The sequence below is a fragment of the Hemitrygon akajei genome, chromosome 3 (assembly GCF_048418815.1).
Source record: "Hemitrygon akajei chromosome 3, sHemAka1.3, whole genome shotgun sequence".
Lineage (NCBI taxonomy): Eukaryota > Metazoa > Chordata > Chondrichthyes > Myliobatiformes > Dasyatidae > Hemitrygon > Hemitrygon akajei.
Window position 1 is genome coordinate 130,528,883 of NC_133126.1, and position 16,717 is coordinate 130,545,599.

Sequence of the window (16,717 nt, forward strand, 5' to 3'; positions counted from 1 at the left end):
CCCAACAAAGTTCGAACATGTCCCTACCTTAGAAATTACCAGGCTTACCCATAGCCCTCTATTTTGCTAAGCTCCATGTACCTATCCAAAAGTCCCTTAAAAGACCTTATCATATCGATCTCCACCACAGTTGCCGGCAGCCCATTCCACACACTCACCACTTTCTGCGTAAAAAACTTACCCCTGACATCTCCTCTGTATTTACTCCAGCATCATCAACCTGCGCCCTCTTGTGGCAACCATTTCAGCCCTGGGAAAAAGCCTCTGACCATCCACACGATCAATGCCTCTCATCATCTTATACAACTCTATCAGGTCACCACTCATCCTCCGTCGCTACAAGGAGAAAAGGCCGAATTCACTCAACCTGCTTTCATAAGGCATGCTCCCCAACCCAAGCAACATCCTTGTAAATCTCCTCTGCACCCTTTCTATGTTTTCCACGTCCTTCCTGTAGTGAGGTGACCAGAACTGAGCACAGTACTCCAAGTGGGGTCTGACCAGGGTCCTATACAGCTGCCACATTACTTCTCGGCTCCTAAATTCAATTCCACAATTGATGAAGGCCAATACACCATACGCCATCTTAACCACAGAGTCAACCTGTGCAGCTGCTTTGAGCATCCTATGGACTCGGACCCCAAGATACCTCTGATCCTCCACACTGCCAAGAGTCTTACCATTAATACTATATTATGCCATCATATTTGACCTACCAAAATGAACCACTTCACACTTATCCTGTTTGAACTCCGTCTGGCACTTCTTAGCCCAGTTTTGCATCCTATCAATGTCCCGCTGTAAACTCTGACAGCCCTCCACACTATCCACAACACCTCCAACCTTTGTGTCATCAGGAAACTTACTAACCCATCCCTCCACTTCCTCACCCGGGTCATTTATAAAAAATCATAAAGAGTCAGGGTCCCAGAACAGATCCTTCAGGCATACCGCTGGTCACTGACCTCCATGCAGAATATGACCCGTCTACAACCACTCTTTGCCTTCTGTGGGCAAACCATTTCTGGATCCACAAAGTAATGTCCCCTTTGATTCCATGCCTCCTTACTTTCTCAATAAGTCTTGCATGGGGTACCTTATCAAATGCCTTGCTGAAATCCATATACACTACATCTACTGCTCTTCCTTCATCAATGTGTTTAGTCACATCCTCAAAAAATTCAACTAGGCTCGTAAGGCATGACCTGCCCTTGACAAAGCTATGCTGACTATTCCTAATCATTTTATACCTCTCCAAATATTCATAAATCCTGCCTCTCAATATCTTCTCCATCAACTTACCAACCGCTGAAGTAAGACTCTTTGGTCTATAATTTCCTGGGCTATCTCTACTTCCTGTCTTGAATAAAGGAACAACATCCGCAACCCTTAATCCTCCAGAACCTCTCCCGTCCCCATTGATGATGCAAAGATTATTGCCAGAGGCTCAGCAATCTCATCGCTCGCCTCCCACAGTAGCCTGGGGTACATCTCATCCGGTTCCAATGACTTATCCAACTTGATGCTTTCCAAAAGCTCCATCACATCCTCTTTCTTAATATCTACATGCTAAAGCTTTTCAGTCCGCTGCAAGTCATCACTACAATCACCAAGATCCTTTTCCATAGTGAATACTGAAGTAAAGTATTCATTAAATAGCTCTGCTATTTCCTCTGGTTCCATACACGCTTTCTCACTCTCACACTTGATAGGTCCTATTCTTTCGTGTCTTATCCTCTTGCCCTTCACATACTTGTAGAATGCCTTGTTCTCCTTAATCCTGCCCTCCAAAGCCTTCTCATGGCTCCTTCTGGCTCTCTTAATTTCCTTTTTAAGCTCCTTCCTGTTAGCCTTATAATCTTCTAGATCCCTAACATTACCTAGCTCTCTGCACCTTTTGTAAGCTTTTCTTTTCTTCTTGACTAGATTTATTACAGCCTTTGTACACCACGGTTCCTGTACCATACCATAACTTCCCGGTCTCATTGGAACATATCTATTCAGAACTCCACACAAATATCCTCTGATCATTTGCCACATTTCTTCCGTACTTTTCCGAGAACATCTGTTCCCAATTTAAGCTTCCAATTTCCTGCCTAAGAGCTTCATAATTCCTCTTACTCCAATTAAACACTTTTCTAACTTGTCTGTTCCTATCTCTCTCCAATGCTATTGTAAAGGAGATCGAATTATGATCACTATCTCTAAAATGCTCTCCCACTGAGAGATCTGACACCTGACCAGGTTCATTTCCCAATACCAAATCAAGTACAGTCTCTCCTCTTGTAGGCTTATCCACATATTGTCTCAAGAAACCTTCCTGAACAGACCTAACAAACTCCACCCCATCTAAACCCCTTCCTCTAGGGAGATGCCAATCGACATTTTGGAAATTAAAATCTCCAATCACGACAACTCTGTTATTATTACACCTTTCCGGGATCTATTTACTTATCTGCTCCTCGATATCCCTGTTACTATTAGGCAGCCTTAGTAAACCTCCCCGCCAGGATATTGGTCCCCGTGGGATTCAAGTGCATCCCGTCCTTTTTGTATAGGTCACACCGGCCCCAAAAGAGGTCCCAGTGATCCAGAAACCTGAATCCCAGTCCCCTGCTCCAATCCCTCAGCCACACATTTATCTACCACCTCATTCAATTCCTATACTCATTGTCACGTGGCACAGGCAGTAATACTGAGATTACTACTTTTGTGGTCCTTCTTCTCAACTTCCTTCCTAACTCCTTGTAGTCCTTTTTCAGGACCTCTTCCCTTTTCCTACCTATGTCATTGGTACCAATATTTACCACAACCTCTGGCTGTTTTCCCTCCCACTGCAGGTTATCTTGGACAGGATCTGAAACATCCTGGACCCTGGCACCTGGGAGGCAAACTACCATCCGACTGCTACCATTTATGCTGCTGTATGATGGCTGACAAGGAAGGCATGCTGAGAACTGTTTCTCATAGATTTATCTGCAAAACTGATAAATCAATGATACTAATATGCTTCATTTGGAGTGCAAATATCTTTCAATATTTCTCAGAGTCTCAAAGTCCAGTTTCCAGGCACATATGCCTAAATTTTAACACCTAGATGCAGAAGTTCAATGAATTCCAAATAAAATGGTTCTGTACTATTTATCCAAAAACAAGGAAAACCTAAGGAACTTATTGCTCTCACTCCTTATGTCCCATGCTGCAAATTAACCCATACCACCCCAGGCACAGGCTCGATGTTCAGACTGAGGTCGATATGTGTCTCAGCTGTGCATAATACTAACAGACTACAGCAGCAGTGAAGTGATACATTTTGCATTCATTTCTATTTGCCTCCACATCTAATGAGTAATTTATCACTTCATTTTCTATGGAAAGTTTCACACTCATAAACTGATTTTTTTAGTGCAAGAATGACCCTGGATGGAAATGGAAGTTAGAGAATTCATCTGAAATTTTCACACTCACTTGTCCTTAAAATGACAATTGTTGCATATTCACAGAATAAAAAGCTTTTACTAATCCTGTTTATCCTGAAACTATGCTGCTTAAAGGGCTAACACTTAAATCGCATTCTTTATCCTCACTGAGAGCATTGCCCTTATGGCTTTAATATACTCTTACCTGCTTTATCCATGCAAGCCAGAGTACTTGTCTGACTCACTTTACTAAACTTAAGATCATTCCAGGCAGTTTCATATGACCTCTTCCACATTTTGCAGTTTGCTAATCACTGCTGTTTTAGGAGATTTAATCGATATTTCTTTGATCGAGCAAAGGCTGGAAAAATGGGTATGGGAATGTGATTTCATTAGAGGCTTCTTTAATACAAAGGCATTGAATTGAATTGACTTTATTTCTTACATCCTTTACACACATGAGGAGTAAAAATCTTTACCTTACGTCTCCATCTAAATGTGCAATGTACAATCATAGTAATTTATAATAATTTATAATAAATGGAATGGTCAATGTAATATAGAGTACATTCAAATCAGTGTGAGCTCATCAGTCTGAGGGCCTGGTGGAAGAAGCTGTCCTGGAGCCTGATGGTTCTGGCTTTTATGCTGCGGTATCACTTCTCGGATGGTAGCAGCTGGAATAGATTGTGGTGGGGTGACTCGGGTCCCCAAAGATCTTACGGGCCCTTTTTACATACCTGTCCTTGTAAATGTCGTGAATCATGGGAAGTTCACATCTACAGATGTGCTGGGCTGTCCACACCACTCTCTGCAGAGTCCTGTGATTAAGGGAGTTACAGCTCCCATACCAGGCAGTGATGCAGCCAGTCAGGTTGCTCTCAATTGTGCCATTGTAGAAAGTTCCTCAACCTTCAACCAAACTTCTTCAACTGTCTGAGGTGAAAGAGGCGCTATTCTGCCTGTTTCACCACACATCTGGTGCGTACAGACTACGTGAGATCCTCAGTGATGTGATACTGAGGAACTTAAAGCTGTTCACCCTCTCAACCCCAGATCCTTTGATGTCAATAGGGGTTAGCCCGTCTCCATTCCTCCTGTAATCCACAACCAGCTCCTTTGTTTATGTGATATTGAGGGAGATGTTGTTTTCTGGACACCACTGTGTCAGAACAATGACTTCTTCCCTGTAGGCCACTTCGTTATTGTTTGAGATAAGGCCAATCAATGTAGTGTTGTCAGCAAATTTAATTAGCAGATTGGAGCTATGGGTGATGACACAGTCATGAGTCTACAGGGAGTAAAGGAGGGGACTCAGTATGCAGCCCTGAGGAGCTCCTGTATTGAGAGTCAGAGGGGTGGAGGTGAGGAAGCCCACTCTTTCAACCTGTTGGCGATCGGACAAGAAGTCTAGGATACAGCTGCACAAGGCAGGGTCAAGGCTGAGCTCTCTGAGCTTCTTGTTAAGCCTGGATGGAACTATGATGTTGAATGCTGAACTGTAATCCAAGAACAGCATTCTCACGTAAGCATCCCTCTTCTCCAGGTGTGTAAGGAGGTATGTAGACCAGTGGCTATTGTGTCATCTGTCGATAGGTTGTGTCGGTAGGCGGGTTGTAGGGGGTCTTGTTTGGGTGGTAGCAAGCTGCAGATGTAATCCTTGACCAGCCTCTCAAAGCACTTGCTCATTATTGAGGTGAGTGTGAAAGAACGCCAGTCTTTCAGGCAAGTTACTTTGGTCTTTTTTGGTACAGGGACAATGGTGGGCACTCTACACTGGGAGAAGGAGAGATTAAAAATGTCAGAAAACACATCTGCCAGTTGTGCTGCGCACATCTTGGGTACTCGCCCTGGGATGCCGTCCAGTCCAGCAGCCTTGTGTGTGTCCACTTGTTGGAAACATCTGCGTACTTCAGACTCAGAGATGACCAGGTTGCAAGTTGTAGTGATGACATTCCTTGGAGGCTCAGAGTTAGTGACATCGAACTGAGCATAAAAGCAATTGAGCTCATCTGGGAGAGAGGCTGCGATTTTGGCGGCACCACAACGTTTCGCTTTGAAGTCTGCGATGGTATGCAGCCCTTGCCACAAGTCACGTGTGCTATTCATTGTGAATCTTGACTCAATATTCTCCCCATATTGTTGCTTTGCAGCCCTGATAGCTTTGCACAGATCATAGCTGCTTTTCTTGAGCTCTAGTTGATCGACAGCAATGTAAGCTCGATGTCGCGTTGCAAATGCTGCTCGCATGGAACTATTGATCCAGGGAAGACCCTGAGCGATGTCTGGGGGGCAACATCATCAATTCACTTCTATATGAATTATGGCCACCTCTTGTTTCAGCTTCTACAAGAAAATCGGCAAAAGCAGAATCGAAAAGTGATCTGATTTTCTAAAAACTGGCCAAAGGAGAGCTTTGTAAGCATTACCAAAGAGAGTGTAGCAGTGGTCAAATGTGTTATCTCCATGAGTGCTCACCTGGATGTGCTGACAACACTTCATTATCTGAGATCACATTCTGAGATAATGCAGCCTTACTCAGAACTCACAGGCAACTTTTTGCTAGAATGCCTGGCTCTCTTACATACGGAACAAGTTGCTCTAAACCCCCACTTCACCACGTCCCTCATCGATTCATACATTCATTCACTAGCAATGTTTCTCAATAACTGAAAGGGGTTTGTTTCATTTGTGGTAAGTCCTGTTCAGAGCTGATGGCAAACAGCTGCTGTGTGTGAGAACTTGTAATGTGTCAATAAAGAATGGCAGGTTGAAAATGCCTGGTGTCAGCCTTACTGATGGGGAACAGGAAGTCAGGACAAAGCTGCTGTCTGAAACTCACAAAAGAAAAGTAGAATGACCCACAATACTTTCAATATCAAATAAGTGTCATTTGATTTGAGGCTGAAGCTTCTTCGAGTGCACTAAACAACTTACTTTGCATCTTTTTTCATACTTTGAAATTGATCAAGTTTGACTTACTGATGCTGTAAGTAATTTAGTGTGTTGTGATGTGAACAGGATCACAGCAGATACACTGAACCTAGTGGATATAGAAGCAAAGGCATCATGTTGAGACACTCTTAGAAGAAAAGGCCTGCTCAACACAATATTACATGATATTTTTATATGCTAAAGATCAAAGGTAATAGCAAGACAATTATATAGTTAAAATATATCTACAATGCTTCCTTTGAATTACATATAGTCTTCAAATACCTTCCTCTTTGCAACCGTACTCCAGACACCCAAAATGAAAGTAAATTCCCACTGACTCTGGGCTGCATTCATGCATATGCAGGTTTCTACAGTGAAATGGAAGGCTATTGTTCAGAACTGCATTTTAAATTCAATCTACAAGCCACTTTCATGTCTGGAGACAGGCTGCTGTTAAAATTAGTATTTGCTATACACCATAATTTCAGAATATGCCATAACAGTCCTTGGCCCTCCTGGACAAAAATTAACCAGTTCCAGGAAAAGACAAACATTAAGAAGAATCAAATCAAATCAAATCAGGCAGCAAAAATGCCCTATACTTCGGAACCTCTTCACCAATTATCTATCATATCCCATTGTGCATCTACATCTACACCATTATCCCTTATGGTTACCTACAAGACTCTAAGCAGAGATGGTTCTGGAGATTTGACCAATAGTCTTTAAAATGCAGCTTTGTCATCTGTATGCCTATTGCCTCCTTCCCTGCTGGCTGACTGCAATTCCAAATGTTGGCTAGTACTTGTGATTTGTCAAAAGGTGTTTTATAGTAGCAGATTCCTCCTATGCTAAAATATTTATGTTCATCCCTGTTAAAGATGCCTGAGGACCCACATCAGGTGGACCAGGAGCAGCTACTTTCCTACAATCATCAGATCTGCACAACCCAAAGCCAACCTCCACTATGGAACATAACAGACCATCTTGTACTACCACAAACTTGTCTCTGATAGTGATTTCTTTTGTGGCACTCTTATATTTTCTGTCTTTTCACTGTCTGGTCTAATATGTATCATGTGTTGTCTGTTCTGACATGTCTGTTGTGCTGCTGCAGATGATGCACATCTTTCATTGTACCTGTACTCATTGTACTTAAGCACATGACAATAAACATGACTTGCTTGTTAAGATGTAGTTACAGTTTCTATTATTTTGTTCTTGTAGCCTGAGATCCTCTCCTTTGGTGCCAGGTCTTCTCAGGATCAGAATCCATTCATTCTTACTGACTCAGATGATATGAAATGTGTTGCTTTGCTATCGTATCTGCCTCCACCACCATTGCCAGCAGCCCATTTAACGCACTCACCACTCTCTCTGTAAAAAACTCACCCCTGGCATCTCCTCTGTACCTACTCCCAAGCACCTTAAACCTGTGCTCTCTTGTGGCAGCTATTTCACCCCTGGGAAAAAACCTCTGACTATCCACATGATCAATGCCTCTCATTATCTTATACACCTCAATCAGGTCACCTCTCATCCTCCATCACTCCAAGGAGAAAAGGGCCAGTTCACTCAACCTATTTTCATAAGGCATGCTCCCCAATCCAGGCAACAACCTTATAAATCTCCTCTGCTCCCTTTCTATGGTTTCCACATCCTTCCAGTAGTGAGGCGACCAGAACTGAGCACAGTACTCCAAGTGGGGTCTGACCAGGGTCCTATATAGCTGCAACATTATCTCTGGGTTCCTAAATTCAATTCCATGATTGATGAAGGCCAATACACCATATGCCTTCTTAACCACAGAGTCAACCTGCGCAGCTGCTTTGAGCATCCTATGGACTCGGACCCCAAGATCCCTCTGATCCTCCACACTGCCAAGAGTCTTACCATTAATGCTATACTCTGCCATCATATTTAATCTACATTCTGGACAATGTTTCTCACCCTCTGTAACAGAGGAGCACTTTTAGTAATAGACTAAGACAACTGCACTGCTCCAAAGAACGCTCTATAAGCAACACACACAAAATGCTGGTGGAACGCAGCAGGCCAGGCAACATCTATAGGGAGAAGTGCTGTTGACGTTTCGGGCCGAGACCCTTCGTCAGGACACTATATAAGGAGCACTATATAAGGTCATTCTTACCCTCAGCCATTAGGCTCTATAATGAGTCAACCTATAGCTGGGAAAGTGATGACACCTTCCCGTTAGACTACCTGAGGTAACTTATTTTTTATTATTTCTTACTTCTCCTCTAAAATTTGTACATATATATATCTGTGCACTTGTAATACTACTGTGACACTATAATTTGCTTTGAGATTGATAAAATATCTATGTTCCAGTTGCTGAGAGTGCTTATTGATGGATGCCAACTCCTTGAGGCACAACCATTTGAAGATATACCTGATAGTGAAGAGGGTTGTGCCCGGTTTGAAGCAGGCTGAGGCTAAACTGTCTGCAACTTTTTTTGATTATGCTCATTGCAGCCTTCATACAAGACTGTCATGCAACCAGTCAGAATTCCCTACGCTGTGTACCTATAGAAATTTTATGACATAACAAATCTCCTCAAGCTTCTAATAAAATATAGCCACTTGCTTGCTTTCTTCATGATTGTATCAACGTGTTGGGCCCAGGATAGATCCTTTGAGAAGTTGACTTTCTATGTTTTATGAAGAATTTATTTTAACTCAGAAGAATGAGAGTGTCTTCACTGAAGCATATAGAATTGATAAGAAACGTGTCTGGTTAGATGTTGAAGTTTACCCTGAATGGGGCATTTAGAATCTAGGATCCTGCACTCTAAATAAGGTGCTGGCTATTCAGGACAGAGAAAAATAAAGGATTTCATTCAGAAAAAGTGAATTGTAGAAAAATACTCATACGTAGTAATAGAGTATCCAGTCCCACCATTTTTGTATGTATATCAGTCTTATTGTTGCAAGCATTCAAAAGCCTCCTTAGAGAATTGTTTTAATTTAAAGAAAACCCTGTTCCTTTTGCTTAAAACGCTGTTCACTGAGCCCAACACTATTAGGTTTAGTCCATCCAAATGATCTAGTTCCCACTTTAGAACATAGAACAATGTAGTACAGTAACAGTCCCTTCTGGACACAATATCTGTAACAACCATGATGTCATTTTAAACTAATTACATTTGCCTGAATATGTTCTATAATCCCTCGATCCCCAGCAATGGTACAGAGCACCATGAACTCTGATCTCTGAGTCACACAGCCAGTCCTTTAATCACACCTGAGCTAAACTTCTGGGATTTCCAGGCAACATTACTTGGCAAGGTGTTTCAGAACTGGCACTGCCACAGATTAGCTTAATGTCCATAGTCAGTGATAAATACTCAGCCTCTTTAAAAGCTCGCACTGAATCTGGAGATTTTGACTTAACAGTTCACTCTATGTCCAACGTCCAGCCTTCAATTTCCCCTCTCTCCAATGAGATGTTCAGACAGATGAGAACAAGCAGACAGGTTACCTTCCACAAAGTTACATTTAATTTAAATTTCCATTCAACAGACTTCTTTAAGAATCACATGGAATCCAGGCACAACTGGTTTTGTGAGTACGATGACTGGTGGAGTGTAATGCCCAGTTGTTACAAATCAGAATATTGTTTGTGTGAGCTTAATCAATTTGTTGTCTCATTTTAAATGAAGTCATGAAAATTTAGGAAGCAGGTGGATTCCCAGCTTATATTATAACACAAAATCTTACAATAAGTTCCAAAGACAACTCATTTTTTAAAAATATAAATATATATATTTTAGTTGTTTGAAAACCTACACGGAAATTAAAAACAGAATAAATAATAAAATGCATCTTCTTTTAAACAGGCAATTAGTTTTGCAGGACATTATAAATGCATTTGTAAAAGTGCAGCATTGAATAACAATTTTTAAAAAAGTGTCCAATTCCATTGGAATTACAATACAAAGTCGGGGGTTGTTGCATATCCTGCCTCAAAAATACCAGTTTTGATTATTTCAATCAATAATGTCTTTATTCAATATGTTTCTGAAATAATAAAAAAAGACAGATGAATTCTCCCTGTCTGGTTAAGAAGACAGTATAACTGTAGAAAACACTGCAGCAATCATTGTGTTCTACATTAGAAAACCATCAGCATGCTATAGAACATGAAGTAACAATTATGTACATTCATTAATTTGGCAATTTGTAAACCATACACTAATCAGTAATGTATGGGACCATAATAAACAATTACACTTCCTTACAAGAGCAGCAAATTTAGATATTTACATAAGCAAAACTGAATGATTTTTCTGCAGAACCTACAATGGCAAAGGCCTGTAAGCAGGAGGACAGAGATCTATTCACGTAGCCTTACTACAGGCCTCCGTCCCAAGATCTACCTGAACTAGAAATTACTGTTCCTGTGAAGCCTATTGAGAATACTATAATGGACAGAAGAGGGATTCCAGAGTGAAACATCTGACTATTAACAGGTGATGCACTATTTGATCAGCTGCTATAGTAATCATAATAAAACCAAATAAATCAATTAGTAATATAGAGGGGTAACACACACTGATGAGCAGATCAAATTAGACCAATATTGTTTGAAGATTTGACTCTAATTTTGGTGTATAAATTTCAGGATTCCTTGGAAACTTGCAAATTGTGGAACAGCTGGAAATTAAAATTGCATTTTTCCATTTGAATACTCTTTATAGCCAATAGTCAGTCAAAGAAGATCACTGTCATCTTCATCTTCCCTGCTCTTTTTGGACAAGTCTTTTCAGAAGATCTTGCACTCTCTCATCATTTGGATCTGAACAGATGCGACCGCCTTTGGTAAAAAATCTGTACAGAAAGAGATTGGATTTATTTATTTTGTTCATTGTATATGAGAAATGCTCCTTATACATCATAGAATCAAACAAGCCCTTTGCCCACTGAGTCTGTGTAGACCATTATGAACCCAATTACATTAATCGCGGATCGCAAGACCCTGCAGCGGATAGTGAGGTCAGCTGAGAAGATCATCGGGGTCTCTCTTTCCACCATTACGGACATTTACACTACATGCTGCATCTGCAAAGCAAACAGCATTATGAAGGACCCCACCCACCCCTCATACAAACTCTTCTCCCTCCTGCCGTCTGAGAAAAGGCACTGAAGCATTCAGGCGCTCATGACCATACTATGTAACAGTTTCTTCCCCGTGCTATCAGACTCCTCAATGTCCAGAGCCTAGACTGACACCTTACTGCCCTATTGTCTTGTTTAATATTTATTTTAATGCTTGCACTGTTTTGTGCACTTTATGTAGTTCTGGGTAGCTCTGTAGTCTAGTGTAGTTTTTTTTTCTTTGTGTTTTTTTTTTACGTAGTTCAGACTAGTTTTTGAACTGTATCATGTAACACCATGGTCCTGAAAAACGTTGTCTCGTTTTTACTACGTACTGTACCAGCAGTTATGGTCAAAATGACAATAAAAAATGACTTGATTTGACTTGACTTGAACTATTCAATACAATGATGTCTATGATGTTATCCTTTCCCCATCCAACAAATTCCTGCCCCAATTCCTTTTGAGCAACTTTCATCCTAAAATGTTTGTGGAATTGGACTTTTATAATACTTATCTCTTCAGGAAAAAAAGAAATGGGAAGAAAAATCAGTGTTTTGTCCTTCAGTAGTCTAGGCCTGAACTACCCTACTTGGACAGCAGGTATTTCTAGCAACAAACCCAGCAGTTCTGAAAGATCAGAATAAAAGTCACCAAACTAAGATATGATACAAAAGCCAGGCTCTAAGAGCGCCAGTGACTAGATACTTACACCACAGCATCAAATCTACAATGACCATTCTGTTCCTGAATTCTATGCTTCAGGATTCTTTCAATACGGGGTAGTCTGCGTGAATAGTTCAGACAGCAGCTCCTTCTTATTGAATTAGGGGCTGGAAAGGAAAACACAAGGATTGAAGTTCACTGCTTTCAGGAAAGAAATTGATAAACCTGCAAAAAGTAAATTAACATCAAACAAATGTTCGATGCCTCTAAATATTCCATAAAAACATTTTTATTCACCAGCATATCTCAATGAGAACAAATACAAAATCTTCCTTATTCAAGTTAAATATGTCACACTTTGAAAGTAGGAGGGATTTCTTGCCTTTATTTACAAAAAAAGGTGAATTCAATTTGTCACTGCACAAGGGCTATTCTTACAGTCAATTTGATTTTCTTGTCTATCCATTAAAATTATTAGATACTGAACATCATACTAATCATATTATAGATATACTCATAGAATTTATAATCATGAGTATGATGAACAACAAAGAACAAACATTGAAGAAAGTCAGCTGAACATAAAGGATGAGCAATTACCTTCACATTGAGCTCATAGCTCATACAAGGCAACATCCAAGTTCAAGTTTATTGTCATTCAATCGCATACATGTATACCGCCAAATGAAAGAATGTTTCTCTGGACCAACATGCATTACATAGTGCAAAAGAGCTCACACACAACACATACGTTGAAAGTTGAAAGTTTAAAGTAAACTTATGTCACCATATACAACCCTGAGATTAGTTTTCTTGCGGGCATTCACTATTAATACAGTAGAATCAGTAGACTTCCACCAATAGGGCGTACAACAACCAATGTGCAAAAGACAACAAACTGTGCAAATACAAAACAAGAAAAAGAACAAAATAATAATAATGATAAATAAATAAGCAATAAATATAGCGAAAATGAGTCAAAGAGTTCTTGGAAGTGTGTCCATAGTTTGTGAAAACATTTCAGTGATAAATTAACAAATAATAAGGAGCATTTATGACACACAATATAGAAAGGCACATTGAAACAATTTCTGTTTTTATGTCACATAAAGTGTCTATTAAATCTTTCCTTAATTAGATTTTACACTGGTAGCTGATGATTTCTCTTAAAATCTTTTGTTATAGCACAAATATACTATGTAGATATAACAGCATTTCACTCACCTCCTAACACTGCCCAGGTAAGGACACAGAGACAAACGAGTACCACAAGACTTTGCTTCATCTTAACGAGAGCTTTCCTCACTGGTGACACCGTTGTATAATTTGCAAGAATGTTTCAATCGCAGCTCTATATATCCTGTCAAATGAACAGCCCCTTTCTTTTTTCCGTGAGCGGGGGTGGTAATAGGAAAGAGGGCTTACTACTCCTCTATGGAAATTCTGATGAAGTGGGCAGTTCTGAACATGTTCTCTGCCCCTATTTCTAGCAGTTTCTTTTATATTTATGTTCTCTTTAATCAACTATCCCATAAAGACAATAAACTTGAGACCATTGTAGATAGTGCTTTATACCAAATTATATTTTGTCTTAATGCTGAATGGTTTACAAATCTCTTCTATTGTATATATATAAAAATGAAGTTTCTTGCCTGTATTGAATTGTTAGTCTTGTTGAAGTTAGTATGAAAACCCACCTCATTAGCTTATCTCTTTTTTCTATAACCACAAAACTGCCTCCAGATAGCTATTCAGATCAAGCCGACAAAGCTTTCAGATTGATTGTGCAAGTATGGCCATCAGATTAAGAAATTTACTTTATTGGAAAGTCAATTAAAGTGCCGTAGGTGGATGTCCATATTGACTGGACTTTGACATGCAGCACAAACTGGATTAGTTTTATGAAATGTGGAAGATTCTAACTAAGGCTCGAGCTGATCTGGGCTTCAAGTCAGAATCAAATCAGATAGTGTTGTGATAAGTCAAGTCACTTTTTATTGTCATTTCGACCATAACTGCTGGTACAGTACACAGTAAAAACAAGACAACATTTTTCAGGACCATGGTGCTACATGAAACAGTACAAAAACCACACTGAACTACGTGAAAACAACACAGAAAAAAAAACTACACTAGACTACAGACCCGCCCAGGACAGCATAAAGTGCACAAAACAGTGCAGGCATTACAATAAACAATAAACAAGACAATAGGCACAGTAGAGGGCAGTAAGTTGGTGTCAGGGTATTGAGGTATTGAGGAGTCTGATAGCTTGGGGGAAGAAACTGTGGCACAGTCTGATCGTGAGAGCCCGAATGCTTTGGAGCCTTTTCCCAGATGGCAGGAGGGAGAAGAGTTTGTATGAGGGGTGCGTGGGGTCCTTGATAATGCTGTTTGCCTTGCGGATGCAGCATGTAGTGTAAATGTTTATAATGGCAGGAAGAGAGACCTCAATGATCTTCTCAGCTGACCTCACTATCTGCTGCAGGGTCTTGCGATCCGAGATGGTGCCTTTTCTGTACCAGGCAGTGATGCAGCTGCTCAGGATGCTCTCAATACAACCCCTGTAGAATGTGATGAGGATGGGGGGTGGGAAATGGACTTTCCTCAGCCTTTGCAGAAAGTAGAGACACTGCTGGGCTTTCTTTGCTATGGAGCTGGTGTTGAGGGACCAGGTGAGATTCTCCACCAGGTGAACACCAAGAAATTTGGTGCTCTTAACAATCTCTACTGTTATGCTGACTGATAGAATCAGTTAGCATTGAACCAGGCCCTTTGGCTCTCTGAGCCCACACTGACCGTCAATCATGTATTTACATTAACCTGGTGTTCTTGGCCTTCTGCCAGTCAGCCAATCTACTGTTCATGCTAGTATCTTTCCTGTAATACCATGGGCTCTTACCTTATTTAGCAATTCCATGTGCAGCACTGTTTCAAAGGAGTTTTGAAAATCCAGGTAATTAATATCCTTCAGAAAACAGTCAATGTTTCAGACTGAGACCCATCATCATGCCTGAAACGTCGACTGTTTATTCCTTTCCATAGATGCTGCCTGGCCTGCTGAGTCCCACCAGCATTTTCGATGTGTCCTTGGATTTCTAGCATTTGCAGATTTTCTTGTGTTTGTAAATAATGTCCATTACTTTCCCTGGTCTATCCTGTCCAAAATTAAGAATTCCAACAGACTTGTCAGACAATATTTCCCCTCAACGAAATCATGTGGATGTAGGCCTATCTTCAAGTACCCCGAAATATCATCCTTTATAATGGTCTCTAGCATCTTGCCAACCACTGTATTCAGGCCAACTGGCCTACAGCTTCTTATCTTTTGCCTCCTTCCCGTCTTAAAAGATGGAGTGGCATTTGCAAATTTACTAATCTAGTGATTCTTGAAAGATCACTTATAATGCCTTCACAATCTCTTTGGCTACATTTTTTCCATATCCTTGAGTATAATCCAGGTGAATTATCTACTGTTAGAACTTTCAGCTTCCCAAGCACTTTCTCCTTAGTAACAGTGACAATACTCACTTCTGCCACCCCTCACTAGAGCATCTCTAATTCTTTAAAACATGTGGTTATGCCAGAACCTTAGCTGGTGAGATGGTGATGGTCTGGAGAATGTATTGTGGGAAGGGAAAGATGTAAAGATCTAGGGAATAAATTTTCCTGGATATTGGGGACTAGGTTACAGAGGGATAGAATTGGATTCAGAGGTGATTAGGTGGAAAAGGAAAGGTGATTCCACAAGGGGAAGTGTGTGGTAGTGGATAGCAAGCAAGAGACTGTTGAGAAGGGTTATATTGCAATGGTGTTTGCTACAGAAGAGATTGTGGAATTGTTAAGGAATAATGAGCACCCAAGGAGAACGTGAGGAATTTGATGAGACTGGAGGTCCTTCATGGAAAGAAGATCTTGAGGGTACCAGGGAAGAGATTGTGGCATTGACTGAAAGGACAGATTCGAAGAGTGATATGTTGTGATGAGGAATTGGTTGAGTAAGGTCTGCAGAGGAACTTGAGCAGAGAGTAGGGAAGAGTGTGTAGGGATTGGGAAAGTGTAGTGTTTGAAGGAGATGCTGTGGGACCACAGAAAAGGATTATAGTGGAGTCAGAAAAAAGGCTTAATGATATCTATGGGTAGTATTATGCAGGAGACTACAGTGATTGGTTAGCACTTGGGGTCTGTGGGAATGCTATATAGCTATACAATATTATACAATGGTGGTGGTTTTAAAGAAGGGATTAAGAGGGCAACAGGACATGAATGACACTAGGAGAGCAACATTTTGAATTGCAGATGAAGTAAGATGCCTTCATAACAAGGTTAAAAAGGGTATCTAGTAGACCTGTGTGGTATCTCTACGGGTCATTCTGACCCACGTATGGTGCTAATAGGCTCATATCAAATAGGCCTTGCCTCTCTTCAGCTGTCGGTTTTCATGGGACTGAAAATTGTATTTTTCATTAAATAAAACTGAAAGAATTATAAAGCCCTCAGTTGGGGAGTACATGAAGTGTGTCCTTTGGCCCACATGTCCATGCAGCCTGTTGTACCTATAATCAACTATAATCTCA

General features: G+C 40.6%; 1 long non-coding RNA gene across 1 annotated transcript; it reads right to left on the bottom strand.

Moving 5' to 3' along the window:
- Positions 1-9,929: 9,929 nt before the first annotated feature.
- On the bottom strand, positions 9,930-13,471 carry LOC140723792 (uncharacterized). Its single transcript, XR_012097969.1, has 3 exons — positions 13,365-13,471; positions 12,187-12,307; positions 9,930-11,207 (listed from the first exon to the last, which is right to left on the bottom strand). It is a non-coding gene; the product is annotated as an uncharacterized lncRNA (long non-coding RNA).
- Positions 13,472-16,717: the final 3,246 nt, after the last annotated feature.